Raw genomic sequence first — 16,164 nt, 5'->3', positions numbered from 1 at the left:
TGGTTGATCCTCACACCACTGACAGAAACTTCTCCATTTGTACGTGTATGAGGCGTTTGTGGAAGGCGCTCTTGCCGCTTGCAGGATACGCCGACAGTCCTCCGGAATCGTTAGCTGACCGAATTCGGTGAAGTCAGGAGCCAGGCCGTCAACTTGAGGCTGTCCGGGTCGTGATGCCAAACGACACCCTCCTGTCGAGACAGAAGGTCGGGGGTCTTCTGGAATCTCATCGGTTCCGCCACCGCTAAGCGTAGCAGGTCTGAAAACCACACCTGTCTGGCCCAGTACGGGGCCACCAGAATTACCCGACATGGGTACCTGAGGATCCATTGCAACGTCCTGCGGACAAGGGGAAATGGAGGGAATGCGTACAGGAATTTGTTCGACCATGGGAAGGAGAACGCATCCCCCAGTGAGCCCTGCTGAGGCCATCTGCTTGCGTACTGATGGCATTTCCTGTTGTTCTTCGTCGCGAACAAATCTATGGAAGGATGTCCCCATTTCTTGAATACTTGCTGTAGTTGTTGGTCGTTCAGCACCCATTCGTGAACTTCGTTCATTTCTCTGCTGAGGGCATCGGCTTCCACATTTCTCACGCCTGGCAGGTGGAACACCAAGATTTGCATGTTGTGTTGTAGGGCCCAATGCCAGATTTTCTGTGCCTCCGTCGATAGGGACCTGGAACGTGTCCCTCCTTGTTTCCTCAAGTAGAACATCGTAGTGGTGTTGTCCGTCATGACACGCACCACCGAGTCCCTCAGTTGAGGAAGAAAAGATTTCAGAGCCCATCGCACTGCTCTCAGTTCTAGCAGGTTGATATGCAGGGAGGACTCCTGCAACGACCACTGGCCTTGTACCTGTAACGTATCCAGATGAGCTTCCCATCCGCTCAGCGATGCATCCGTCACCACCGTCTTTTGGAACTCCGGTTCCAGTAGAGGCATTCCTTTCGTTAGATGAGAAGACACTCTCCACCAGCAGAGTGCTTGTACTAGTTGTTCGTCGACGACCAGTCGGTCGGACCAGCGACCTCTGCTCTGCGCCCAACGGTCCGCTAGAAATTCCTGGCAAGGCCTCATAAACAGACGGCAGTTGCTTATTAACGGAATGCAGGACGACATGGTCCCTAGCAGGGACATGTATGTGCGCACCGACACCTTGGTACCGCATCTCCATTCCGACGCCTTGCTTTTCAGTTTTTGAATTCTTTCGCTGGATGGTCTCACCAGGCTTGTGTGTGTATGAAACTCCGCTCCTAGAAAGACCAAGGTCCTCAAAGACTCTACGGAGAACTTGTTGAAGTTTATTGCGAAGCCCAGTTCCTGTAAGAGGGACATTGTGGCCCTTAGACTGTTTCGTGTTTGTTCCCTGGACGAACCTCTGACCAGCCAGTCGTCCAGATATGGATAGACATGGTGACCATCCTTCCTTAAATGGGCCGCTATAGGGGCCAAGCACTTGGTGAACGTCCTGGGGGAGGACTTGAGCCCGAACGGAAGGACTTTGAACTGAAAATGCTTTCTCCCGACGACGAACCTTAAATATCTCCTGTGTCGTGGGCGTATTGGGATGTCAAAATAGGCGTCTTGAAGGTCTAGTGACGACAGATAATCCATGGGTTGCACCGACCTGATAACCTCCTGGAGCTTTAGCATTTTGAATTTTAGGTTCTTTAGCCATTTGTTGAGTACCCTCAGGTCGAAAAATGGGCCTCCATTTTCCATTTGGCTTCTTGACAACGAAGAACCGGGAATAAACTCTGTGTCCTTCCTGTGCCACAGGAACTCTCTCTACCGCTCCTTTTCGCAACATAAGCGCCGCCTCTTGTCGTAGGATTCGGAGGTGGGGCTGGGTCGAAAATACAGGCGGAAGACGTGGAGGCTTGTCTTTGAATTGTAGCGCATGACCCATGCGAATCGTGTCTAGAACCCATCGATCTGTGGTGATGCATTTCCATTGGTCGAAGTGATGAGAGACTCGTCCCCCCAGGACGTTCCGAAGGCCGTCATTGGTTGCTGGTTTGCTTGTTCTTCGTCGACGAGGGACCCGAGCCTCGCCGCCTGGAAGCTTGATAGTCTCTGCTTCTACGTGCCGACTGGGACGCTCGTCTGAACCCTTGTGAAGAGTACGAGGGCCTGTTAAATCCACGGTCCCTCGAGGCTCCAAAGCGGGAGTTTCCAGCAGCACCCCTAAAGGGGCGAAAAGAGCGAAAGTTTCTACCCGTTTGGAGGGCGCCGAGGGACCTAGCAGTATCCGTGTCTTCCTTCATCCCCTTCAACGCTTCATCAACCTTTTCGCCAAACAGGTGTTCCCCTTCACATGGCATGTCAAGGACTTTGTACTGGACTTCAGGACGGAAAGTAGTACATTTGAGCCACGCTTGTCGACGAAGTACTACGCCATGGTTGATTTGTTTGAAGCCAGACTCTGCTAGGTCAACTGCAATATTAATTGCGTGGTTCGAGGCCTCTTCGCCATCCCGCAACAGTAACATGGCTGCTTTCCGGTGTTCGTCTGGCAGGTGTTCTAGGATAGGGGCTAGTTTGTGCCACATTTCTCTATCGTATCGTGACACGATCGCTAAGGAATTGGCTGCCCTTACCGTCGTCGCACCGACCGAGAGCACCTTTTTTCCAAAGGCGTCTTGCCTCCTAGCCTCGCTTTCTGGTGGAGTTGAACATTTCTGCTGTACCCTGGCCTTCCTAGCCGCTGCCGCCGACACCACCGAGTCAGACAGAGGTTGTGATGTTAGACATTTTGGAGTGGACTCCGGAGCTTTAAACTTTTTCTCAATCCGCCCCTTTAAAGCTGGCTCCGAGAACGGATGGCGCATCGTCTTGAGACCTTCTTGCCACACATGGTCCCGAATTGGGATGGCAAATACCGATTTCCTCCTTTGACCCATATGGTCAAAAAGGAAACAGTCTTTCTTCTGCTCCTCAGGAATCAAGCCGAACTCGGAACAAGCTTTTCCCATCATTGCATGGAAGGCTCCCACATCATCCGGAGGAGATGGCTGTGACTGGCTCCTCGTAGACTCTACCTCTACATCCGAATTCCATGTTGGGTCCCTCGACGGTGACAGGGAGATGTCTGACCCTGAGTCACCCAGTATAGAATCGGACTCCGACAACTCACCCTCCTCCTGCGCTCGAGGACGATCTTTTACCGCCTGGGGAGCCGATGGGTTTTTAGTCGTCGAGCGAGCCGCACAAGTTTGCTCGTCGACGGAAGGTACAGAAAAAGGTGACGATGAAGTCCCAGGTTGAGGGATCTGCGTATCCAGCCGCTGCAGGAGCTTCTGAAGAGTATTAAGCACATCCAGAGACAAAACTGTCTGGGGGGTCAGCAACGTTGATGATATAGGTACCATACCCCCACTCGCACTCGTCGTCGTCGCCAACGTGGAAGGCCGTAAGCCTAAATCCGATGGCTGCAGAACCGTGCCACCTTCTCCTTCCGCCGAGCAGGCCGTGTCTGGCTGCAGTAAGACTTCAGGGGGGATCGGGTCATAGACCTCTGGCAGCCAAGCCATAGACTGAGTCTCCGTCGACGAAGGAATCCCAACCGCTGCTGCCTGAACGGTAATAGGCATCGTCAATGACACCGAGGTCGACGAGCAGGTAGTCGTCGTCGAGCCCTTAGACTTCGTCGCCGATTTCGATGCCGACTTCCCGGCTGAAGCGTCTCGACTCACGGAAGACCTGGGACGGTCCCCTGAGGAGGATATTGACAGCGCTTGCCTCCCCGTCTTAGATGATGAGGAGGAGGAGGGCTTTTTATGTGATGAGGAAGACCCAGCATGCTTCCCCTTATGCTTGTCCTCAGCGCGGTTTTCTGCTGGCCGTACCTTTTTCGATGGAGGTTCCGACTTGCTCCTGGAGGCCGTGGAGCCAACTTCCGAAGCCGGGTAGGCACCCGCTCCGTCATTAAGCCAGTCGACCAGCCTTCTTTTACGGTCCTTAAGGGTTTTTTGGGAGAAACCCTGGCATATCTCACATGTATCCGCCGTGTGGTGCGGGTGGAGACAGTAGATACAATCCATGTGGGCATCTCCTTCATAAACTTTTTTGAGGCCACATGTCGCACAAGGGCGAAATAACGCTTTTCCAGACATAATTCTCCAGAATTTGAACGTCGCCGAAGCGAAACAGAAAAAACAACCTAGTTTCCACTAGCAGTAATCACGAGGATCCCACTACTTTGAAAGACGGTTGAAATCTGAGGGAGCGCGGGGGCGGGTCCTGTATTTATATCATGACGTCCTGACGGTGCGGGCACGCATGATACAAAACGAGGTGGATAGGACGCATAAGCGTCGAAAAAGTTTTCCTACCGGAAAGGGTCTATATAATGTACCGGGGATTCCCAGCCTGACGACAGGGAATATTCTAAGCATGTGAATCCATGAAAGATCCAATGCTGGAGAATGCTTTCGTCTGGTAACTACGAGTTCATCATAGGCGTGCTTTTTTTCGATTTTATTCCCTTTAGTTGAGTCATGCTTGACCACAAAGGCATCCAGCAGCCATTTGTACTCGACCGTCTCTTCACCTTTCTCGGTGGCTTCTTTCTAGTCCTGCACCAACTTCGGTATGGCCTGGATTTTTAATCTCAGTCGATTTCTTCCCCACGACACCTCTGTTTCCATCATACTTTTATTCCTTGTGGTTGATCTTATGTCTCAGGCGAGTTTGGTTCCCAGTAGACAGTGGTCACTGTTCGCTTGCTTGGTTATTGTGAATGATTTTATCCAAGCAAGCGTATTTCCTCCTACAAAACAGTAGTCTAGGCATGCTCCCGTTTTTCCACTGTGCCATGTGTTAGCACCCATTAGATCACCTTTAGTCTGGCTGTTTAGCATCCTCATATCACGGATAGAAATTTCCTTCATCCATTGTCTTTCTTTTCCTAGTAAATTTTCCATTACCTTGATTTTACCATCTTTGTCTAGAAGCTTGATATTTAGATCCCCATTCAATAATATCAGCTGGTCTTTTTCTTCAGTCATGGATTTGTCGATGGCTTTCATGATGGATTTTAGGTAATTCCCCTGGCTCGGCATGTTTTCACTCCAATAGGTGTTAATCAGTATCATTTCTTTCATCTCCTCCTGTTTCTATGCTTTAAAAGCTATTTTCAAAATGTGCACATAGGGATTTGGGATCTCATGTTCGAGCACTTGCAGTGGGCTTTCCAATTTCTTTAACACCATAAGTCCTGCAAATGGCCTACCTTTCAGGCCCTTTTTGGCCGCATTGAAGTAAACTTCATAACCCTTGCACAATGGGGGTTCGCGCAGCCAAGATTCCTGGATGGAAATTAGATCGTATTTGGCCAAAAAGCAACTGTCCTTTGAGAATAGATGTTGAAATACTCTGGTGTTCCATGAGGCACAGTATACAGGTCTATATTGGTCCTCCTCACTCTATTGCTTCCTCTTAGAGTTACAGGTATTCGCCATCCATGGCCAGTCGTTTATTTTGTTTCCTATTTTGTTCAAATTAGTTTTCCCCTTCCTTGGGTTCTCTGAATTGTCCACCGTAAACCTCAGAGTTTTCAGTTTATCATCGTTTTCCTTTATAATGGAGGGGTGAGCTTTATGATTGTTTTCTTTTTGTTCACCCTCTTTTTCATGATCCTTTGAATCCCTTTTTCTCACCTCCTCATTGTCTGGGCTTTTTTGTATGCCCTTTTTTCCATAGCTTTTTCCTTATCGCTTGTTGAGGTCTCATCCTTGACTCTCCTTCCATCCTTTTTTATTGTTTTTGGATTGTTTTGTTTACTATCCGCATCCAATTCCTCTAAGCAAAAACCGTTTTTTTTTGAGGATGTCATTGGCCGCCAGGAATTTCTGCTTAATTTCATTGGAAGTAAGATGTAATATTACTTGATCCATCCTCTGTTCTCTTGGAAATTCCACTATTTTTATGTCATCAGATGAAACCATGCGGAGGGCTGGTGTCTGCTTGCAAAGAGATATTACATAGCTCCTGTTTAGCAGCACCCTTCTAGGACCGTTGGATGTGGTTTTCAATTTCAGATAACATCCTTTGAATGAAGTAGTTTTCGTCGGAATAGGAGCGGGCGAATTTTGTCTTTTCTTAGCTTCAGTACGTTCCTTGTCTCTGTTATTACTTTTTTGTTTTGGTCGAGAGTATTCTAGTTGGAGTCGTGCAATCTTTTCTTTGTTAACCAACTCTTTCATTTTTTGTTCCAGGGTTTTAAAGTGAATGAACTCATCTTCAGCGTCATTTCGTGTTCTTTTTCAAAGGGATCAACTCTTCTCCCTAACTCCCTTTCGTTCTTGGGGATTGACTCTTTTTGAGATTTCTTACGGTCTATAGATTTTAGACCCTGATCAGCAGTGTCCCAGTTATCAATAGTTTTCCATTCCAATGGACTGATGCTTTCCCAATCTTCCTCATCACTATTTTTGTCCATGAGTTGGATCAGGTCGCTCAAATCCGCAGGTTGGTCCGGATCTTCCCCTTTATCATCGGCTGATGGTGCCGTATTTTTAAATTCATTCTCCCCATCAGTCTCCAGACTATCCAAGTCTCCCATAGCCAGTTCTCTTCTGGGCTTCTTTGCGCACTGAAGGTTTTCTCTTCTAGGTGGTGTTCTTAAATTCCTCAAGAATGCTCTTGAGCCATTCACCTTCCGTTTTAGCACTTCATTCTATGATTTTTTCCCATTTTCATTTTTTTTTGTGACAACATCTTTTCCCTTCTGGGGGTCCTGGTCTTTGGGAGTTGCACCTGAGAAGATGGCAAAGTTGGGTTGTTCTGGTTGGGTTTTCAGATCACGTTTTGTCTCCCCCTTGTTACCAGAGCAAATGAGAATTACTTCCTCAAGTGCTAACTCTGTTTGTTTGGGATGGATACCATTACCTTGTTTCAGTTTCATAGGGCCTTTTCCTCCATTGTGTTTTTCTCCCAAATAAGGCTCCTCTTTATTTTGTTTGTGCAAATTTCTCATCCATGTGCAGTCTTCAAGGACAGCTTCCATTAATAATGACTTGTCATTAGCATCCCTTCTTGCTAGTTCGCTGAGGCGGTTTTGCCAAAGCTGAGTTTGTTCCGCTTCTTTGTTCATTCGTATATTCAAATTCAGCAAGGACAAGTCCATTTGCGTATTTGCCTCTTTTATTTGCATATTCGTAGTTGTCACCTCTTGAACGGAGTCTTTTATCACCTCATAGAGTTTTAGGAAAGGTGCCAATGTGATGTTTAACGAGGTCATAACCACTTGTTGAATATGTTCACAGTGTCCTTTCCTCTTCCAACTGTACAGGCATCACTTATTAATTGTGTGATTTGGTCTTTCGATAGGACATCTGGGCGCTGGTTTACTTCTTCCAATAATAGTGTCTGGGTCATTTTAGTTGTCATTTGAACTCCACAAGCTGGTATTTGCGATTTTAGGCCTTTCAATCGACACCCAAAACATAGATTTTCCTTCTCCAGAGGAGTCTTCATTAACGTATAGTCACCCTGCTGCTTTGTTGAGAATGTCACAGAGTCTTCAGCCTCAAAAGATCTCCCTTTGGCTTGTTCCTTGTCCAATGCCGCCATCCTCTCATTTATTAGAGAGAAGCTCTTCCTTTTTTCACTTTCAATTTTACCCGTCAGTAGCGTTATGTCTTGCAAGATTTTGTTTGCAAGACTTGAGTTACTCAGGTTAGCTGGCGGCAGCAGTGTGTTACCGTTGGTGCCTTGGATTCCTGAAGTAGTCGTCCTCTCAGAGTCTTTCTGAGCTTGTTTATCTAAACGCACCTTAGTGGGGCATTTCCCATCAGTGAGATACGTCTCTGTCATTTCCTTATGTAAGATCAGGGATGGGCTTTCATATTCAGCAAAGTCTTTTGAAGACATATCCATTTCGTCAGTCTGAATATTTTTTTGAGTAGTTTGATTATTTGTGTCCTTAGAGTCTTGGATATGATGATCTTCCCTATATGGCTGGAAGATGTCAAAGGTTACTGGGGTTTCCTCCATGGAGACTAGGTGTTGTGATTTTTCTCCCATCTCAATAGTAGATTCTTGCAGGGCTTTTTCCCATTGGCCCAACTCAGTTGAGGATATCATCCCATCACTGGGGTCCTTTATGGGGATCGTTGAGGTCTTTGAAAGTCACTTAGGCTGCTCTCCACCCTTGCCTCTGCTGGACCCTCAATCCTCACCTCTACTGGACAAGCAGCCATGCCCATACGCAGATTTGGACTTCCGGCTAGTTCACAGGCCGGCTTACTCAAATGGGGATTTTCTTCAATTAGGGAGGCAGAGAGTAAAGTAAAGAGTAAATGACATTTATGATGTCATTTTTGATGTCCTGGGAGTTATCTTTAGCAGTGCATGGTGGTGGCGCGAGTTATGGTTGCTTAGCTTACCATAACTGGCGAATTTCAGGGTTTTTTCGGTTTTACTTGGAACCATAACGTCCCTTTAACAACATTTTCTTCTTACTGAATTTCATAGGTTTTTAGTAGCGCAACTTAACCATAATGTCCCTTTAACAAAGTTTTTTTTACTGTATATATATATATATATATATATATATATATATATATATATATATATAAATAAAATTGGCGCCATCATCTCACTAACAAGGCTTTCATAGCCCAGTCTCATTCAGCTTCAGACATGCAAGTATAAAATAAGATTCACGCATATCTCAAGGAAGCAAAGACACAATAAAATACTGTTTCTATGCAGACATATATGAAGTTAATAAGAATCACATAAGTCAAACAGAAAGCAACACTAATGTAAGACTATGGCAATATTCTGAGCATATGCTTGGATTGATTGATGGTCGCATTTAGGTATTGATAATAATCCATTACTTACATAGTACTTTCACCATATATATAAAACACTCATATACAAATATTACCTGACAACTAATTTTAATACTCATCTGTCGACCTCATAAGGATAAAAGTTTGAGTAGACCTTTCTAGTATTCTAACTCTTGGCTTGCAGATCATAAATATATTCCAGCAAGCAGTGAGCACCTAACCCACTGAGCTATTTTATCAGTTTGTCTCCTTCAAATGTGCAGATCATAGTATATGGTAATGCACTGACTCAGGGTGTTATTTCTTATTAACACAATACGTATTATTACAGTGCTTAGAAGCAAGAGGAATAGGTCATGGCCCACTAGTAAGTGTCATAATAGTTGTGTTATGTATATATATATATTTAACAGACTGAAACAGACAGGAGAGGGTAGTGGGTAGGTATCCTAATATACATTTCTTTCAGTGGCCAAAGTGGGAGGGAGCGGTTGGGAGAGGTGCTCCTCTACTTTTAAAACATACGTTCTACTGTTCCTATACTTATAGTTTAAAAAAGAACATTCTGGCATGGTTTAGGTTTAAAATAAAAGTGTCAGAAGAAGTTGAAACCTGCGCTTCAGTGCACTGCACTGAACATTCCCTTAAATAGCAGGTGTGTTTGTTTGGGAGTTTGGTTTGCACGTGGCAGGAGGCATGGTGATGGGGTTTGTGGGGAATGGGGGCAGGGCATCAGGGAACATTGTTACACTACTTCTCTTCATACACTTCGACCACTGTGAAGAGAAGGTCCCAAGAATGCCCCTCCTCACCCCCAAATTCATGACAAAATGAAGAGCCAGAAACCTTTGCAACCACCCATCTTATTTCAGACGAATCCCGAGTGCACCAATGATTGACAAGTACACAGAAAGGTATCCGCTCAGTCAGCCATACAGAACGAATCCAATACATGTCTTCACAGGTATAGGAGAAGAAACGGAGACCATGGATGGAAATACCTATATGGACAGTCTCGACTAAGCACCAAAAAGCCACTATGCTGATGTCATTAGTGACACCATGACGTAGCAGCGTTAGACATGAAGCACACTTTCAGTCCTGCACCGCATTAGACAAACACACATTTGCATACATGAAGAACATGCTCACACAGTTCTATAGCCAGAGGACAGATACATATACATACTGTCAAGGCTTTCTTATTTTTCTCATTAGCCAAATGCAGTAACGCAGAACCGCAAGGCACAAGAGATCCAGCGCAAGCTTGTTGATGCTTAAAGCCAAAAATCCTATGGAACTCCAGGAGTATATATGGAGCCTGGTAGGACCATGTGTGACTAACGTATAGAGTTCTTAGAATAACATGAACATGTAGAAATTATATTATACAGCTAAGGAAAATAACAGAAGGCCTCAAGCCCCAGAGCATGAGACGAGAAGAGCTGATTCAGGCTGCACAAAGCGCAAAGCAGGCTCACAGTCAAGGTCAGAGATACACAGACACATTCTAATCCTCAGACGACAAGGGGACCAGCTGCAGAGAAAGGGAATAAATCCTCATAAATGCAAGCTCCAGAGCTCGATTGTGTGGTCTCTAAACACGTGGCACAGCTGAGCTAGACAATGGACATTCACCCGTGGTGGGAAAGCAGAGCCGATCCCAGCAAGTTAGATGCAGACGGCAACAAGTGTTGCAACGGAGGAGCGCATTATCATAAGGCAAAGGTGGTACACACAAGTTACAATGCAGACACATAGGGCCTGATTCACAGAAGCGTTTAATAATGGCACAATCCCATTGAAAAACACTCTGTGAATCAGGCCCATAATCGTTCACATCACCTTGAAGCGGTGCACTGAGGGCTGAGAACCGAATCGAGTCCCAGGCCTAGGGAAATCAGTCCTAACCAATCACAGCTTAGAAAGGCAGGAGTGGATAGCAAAGGATACGAACCAATGGTAAGCCCATTATTCTGCAACAATCTACTAGATAGTTTCTTGGGGACGTGACATGCTATCCACCTGACATATAAGGGCCTGTAGAATAACCTCTATAGGGGACTGCCATAGGTGTTATTACTCTTGATACCCAATCCTCTGTGATGATAGGTTTTTGGAGAAGGGCCCAGGTGATGATACCATACTTGTACAAAACTGGACCGCACACCATGGAGAGCTGAGAAGTACTGGAGAATCTCAATTGTCTTGTATGATCCCTGTTGGTTTTTGCAATAAACTGCAGTTCTAACTTTGGGAGTTTGGTTTGCACGTGGCATGGTGATGGGGTTTGTGGGGAATGGGGGCAGGGCATCAGGGAACATTGTTACACTACTTCTCTGAGTCCTCCGTTTGTTCTGGGGAAGGCCGGTGGGGCACTTGGGAGTCAGACAGACCCCCAGACCACTGGTATACCTTGGAAGAAATTACCCCAACAAGTTGGTAGCAGAGTTGATGGTTGGCTATGCCAGCCCAGCACGAAGCCGACTCTCCCGCTGCAGAACCTGAAATGCTGCAGGACCCATTGCGTGTTTCAAGAAGACACGTGTCCCGCGGAAAGGCCACCAGGAGCCAGCCTGGGAAATATCCTGCCTGAAGTCCGTGAGGCGTCCAGGAGACCAGACGGGAGAAGTGGCAGCTTTGGGGGACGCGGCAGCTGAGCAGTGTCAGCAGACCAGGGAGTGTAAGTATTGACCCAGTCACACGGCAACTGTGGGTGTGATGGGGGTATTGAGTATTGTGGAGTATTGTTGAGTATTGTTTAGCATTGTTGAGTATTGTCAAGGTACATTTGAAAAGTAAACTTGATACACCTTACATTAGCAGTTATTTTTAATAACTTATGTGTAGAACTAAAGTAATCACTCTCACCTTACTGATTGTATTTTTACTCTCACATTATTGTTACTTTTTCTACATGTAAGTGTACATTTGCCGAAGAAACAGCACCTCATTAGCATATTTGTAGTAATCTTGATGACTCATTCGCTTTCAACTTGCCTTTGCTTTTCCAATCTTGAATTTATAAGTTATTCTCTGACAATGAACTAACATTTAATTTGCTGTATATCCTCAGTTTATTTTCTTTCCACAATTTTGTCGTTATTTATCATTTTAATGGGCTTTCCCGCTCTTATCCCGACTGCATTTTCACTTTGATTTCCCTAACTAAATGCCTTTGCGTCATATTTCTGATCTCCAATGGCCAGTGCCTCTCTACCAGAACCACTAATTGCCTAACAACAATGACTCAGTATTAACTACAGTGCTAACTTGAAACATCCAATTAGAGCCCGGTAGCTCCGAGCTACGTACATTGTTTACAGTGTGACATCATGCGCAATATCGGCGCCGGACCTCATGACGTCACAAAGCTGGAACCACAAAACTTTTTTATGTATTTCACTGTGCGATGATAGCAGCGTTCATCACTCTATACACCACAGATTGATCCCTTCTTTTATACCGCTTTGTCCCTCACAGCCTAAGCCATTATCAGGTAAGGCAGATCGCGCTAATATACAAGTTACACCATGCGCTGCTAACTATCATATCCTTAGACATACTTTATTGTGCCCTTATGGGAACTTGGTCACTCTCCTCATTTTCTGTACCTGTTTATCTTTACTTATACAGGCATCTCTGTAGTTTTTGTGACTGTATCACGTTACTGTCAAGAGCATTGCAAATGACTGCTGCCTCAAGCCGTTACTTGGTATTAACACCAACTAGGGTGAGTTTTTTCTCCCCCTTTCCTCTACCATTTCATCTATCCCGTAGCCCATTTCGAGTTATTTATTGGCTCCCCGCTTTTTATAGCATACCATTTAACCAGACAATCTGCAGTTTACCTTAGTTTTGGTATCAACCCAAAATACATCTATTTTGGACAAAACACCTTTTATTGGACCATAATCACTAGGGATCTGATACCATATTCATGGTAATCACATGGTTAGGCTTTACACGCTTATCTCCAGCTACATGCTTTTTAACGGTTTCCAGACACTTATGTTTCTTTCCCTTTCTTCTTTTATTTGTTTGCATTGTTCCAGCGATACTAACCTTGGTTAATACATACCGCCATTTGGTTTAGCCAACATTCTGAACTCCAACATTTTGGTATCCATCCGACAAACTTTACACGGTATGTCATGTTAATATATCATACTTCCTTTACTTTTAGTTTTCGGATACTTCTGCCTTGACTTCTCTACTCACAATTCATTTTTCCTCATGAGTGTGATTTTTCACCCTCAGGTCAACCACCTTTCCCTAATCAGTATCTCATCACGTCTCTCTCCTCTGTTCATCCTTTTCACACCTGAAACCTTAATAGGGTCACGCATTTGTCCAAGAGGTGTCTCTTTCTTGGGCAACTGAACCTTATGTCACCGATTCATGTGATTCTTTCTGAAGTCAGACCATTACTTTAAGCTCGTGATTTTGTGCTTTGCACACGTGTCTTTTCCTTTAAATGTACACTTCCACATACCTCCAATCCGACCCCTGTACTACGGTATGTTTTTGGCATTTATTTATTTACGTATGTGCAATTACGGTTATTTTTTCCTGTGCTTATGTTTTTCTTATATTTGTTTCAAAGATATTCTAACTGCTTTTCAATGTGACAATGTCTCTGACTGTTTTATTTGAACTATTATTTCTTCTGTTTACTATTCAGCCTTGAGAACACGTTTGGGCTGTTTTCTCCTAAACTATCAAATTAAACTTATGGACACTATATTGCATCATTGTTTTTCTGATACCTCATGAGGTTGTGATTATACTATTAATTGTAATCTCTGTGGCAGTGCGCGTTGAACTTGTCTTCCAAGTTACCACTTAAAGACTTAACTATCTAGTCCTGCCATTTTAGTTTGTTCGAGAAAATCAACCCCAAATACGGATACGAATCCATAGGCTCCAGAGGCTGACCATTTAATTGGAAATTCGCCCGTTCTCTGGCCTATTTCCCAACACCGGCTCACTGCATAGTTTTAGTTTTTGGAAAAGTTGATTCTAAGGCCTTTTGCGGTACATAGCTTATTAAAAACGTTGAATTGGCTCTGCGGGCCAACCAGGGTTTTCGACAGCAAAACTGCATCATCCGCAAACAACATTAGGCTCCATTTTCTATTACCCAAAGTTGGGGCGTCCCTAAGTAGTCTAGAAGCCAGAAGCAGATTTAATGGTAGCTGCAAAACATGCAAAGAGGCTGCCCTTTCTTATGGTATAGAAAGAAGAGTGCCTTGCCCGCCCATGGAGGTAGAATATGTCTTGTAGAAATGCCTATCCTTAAAGTTGCTGTTGTAGCAGCACATTACAAAGCAGTAGAAGTGGTAGCAGTAGCAGGACTGTGGCGGTAAATATTTGTCAGAACTGTTGAAGCTAACTGTGGGGCAAAGGATCCTGCTCTCACAGTTAGATTGCAGAAGGAAGATTGCTGAGAGAGGAGCAAACATCAAGCGAGAACATCCTCACAAACCGTACATAAGACACTGTAGAAGTTGGAAGCAGAGAGGTTGTTGACAAAGTGGGAGAAGTACTTTTGTCAACTTCATCTATTCTTTCCAGGAAGGAAGACATCCAGGAAACTCCATTGGTGCTGGTATTTTCTTTGCAGAACTGTAAAGAAAGAATCTTTTCACCAAGCAAGGAAGAGACTTTTGCCGGTGAATTTTATTTGTGTGAACTTTTGTGTCTTTGGAACTTTTCAAGACTTTTATTAAGACTTTTTGTTCCTTGGATAAAATTTACTTTGGGACATTCCTGGGGGATTAGAATCTGCCTAGGACCATGAGAAGTCATCCAAGACACTGGGTGTATGGTAACTTTTTATTTATGTTGTTTTTAATGTTTATGTATATATTTATAATTGTAACACCCCGAAAACCTGGAGGCATCAGAGCGCACAATGACACACAAGACAACAAGAAAAACGGGACACAGCAAGTAAGGCTAGGTCAGTATAATTTTAGGCAAATGGGATGGTTTTCTGGTACTTCTTAGAGGACGAAAGTGTAGGTACCGATCCTAAGGCTGGAGGGAGGCCATTCCAGATCTTAGAGGCACAATCTTAAGTTGTTTAGTGTGAGGATTAGTTCTTTGAATGCTAGGAGGGTTTACCATATATCTTAAAATAGGTAGGGAATCCCCTGGTAGAGTAGGTTTGGTTAGGATTGCTGTTATAATTTTGAGTTTAATAAAATGGCAAATCCTGAGATAACTCAATACACTCGTGAGTCTCACATTACTGACCCCTCACCATAAGTATTGGAGAATCTGTTCTATTTACTAAATGTACTTGTTATACCACTCACAGACATATGCAGTTTTGGGAAGTATGCATTTCTCTGTGAATATGGGGTTTATATTATTGGTATAGCAATGTTGACTATACAAATAATCCTGAAGGTGGGAATAAGAGTGAGCAGCATAAACACATGGCAGAACACTCTTTTTTGACCCGTGAGATGATTGTAAACAGAATCAGGCATGACTGTGCAAGGGTCGTTTTACTGACTTGCCTGTGCTGACGCCGGTATAAACCCCCTGTTAGAAATGCTCTCCCCACAAGGTGCTTGCGGAATATCTCGCGATACTAAGCACAAACCCTAGCCTGGAAATCCATGCAAGTCTTCACGCAGGGCTTTTCATTGCATTCTGCTAACTATTTTGCACCTCAGACACATTGGGCCTCATTCCGAGTATGGCGGTAGGGGGTTAACGGCACCGCTAAGGATGCCGGTGCCGTTAACCCCCTACCGCCACATTCCGAGGTCCCTTAGCGGGTCCCACCAGGAAGGGCTGGTCTAACCAGCCGTTCTTAGCAGGACCCGTTAAGGGACCAGGTAGCAAATAACGGGCCCGCTATTTGCTCCTTCCCCATTCCCATTGAGCCTTATGGGGGCTTGAATGGGAATGGTTTTCTGAATGGGGACTTACCGGGTCCTCCAAGGTTGGAATGACCCGGTAAATCCACATTCAGAGAACCCGGACCCGGGTTTGGAGGCAGCCATGGTGCTAATAGAACCATAGCTACCTCCAAACTCGGAATGACCCCCACTTTTCATTCTTCGGAGGGCAATGCAATGAGTACAATTAAGGTGTATAGTATTACCAGGCAGGCATTTACGACTTCAAAAAGGCCTGTCACGCGGAATATAGTCAGTCAAATCCCACGCATTCTTGTGATATTGCTTAAATGAGTGCAATTTAGATGGGTAAAATTGCAATTGTATTATATTTGGCAGCTCTGCACCTGTGAAAGAACACTATAACATAGGTCTCTGCAGTGAGTGTTTAATTTCTTTGAAGGATTCTTTTTTACCACCTTAAAACAAAATGGGGGTCAT

The sequence above is a fragment of the Ambystoma mexicanum genome, chromosome 12 (assembly GCF_040938575.1).
Source record: "Ambystoma mexicanum isolate Mex_15411 chromosome 12, UKY_AmexF1_1, whole genome shotgun sequence".
Taxonomy (NCBI): Eukaryota; Metazoa; Chordata; class Amphibia; order Caudata; family Ambystomatidae; genus Ambystoma; species Ambystoma mexicanum.
Note: the sequence above shows the minus strand (reverse complement) of the source record.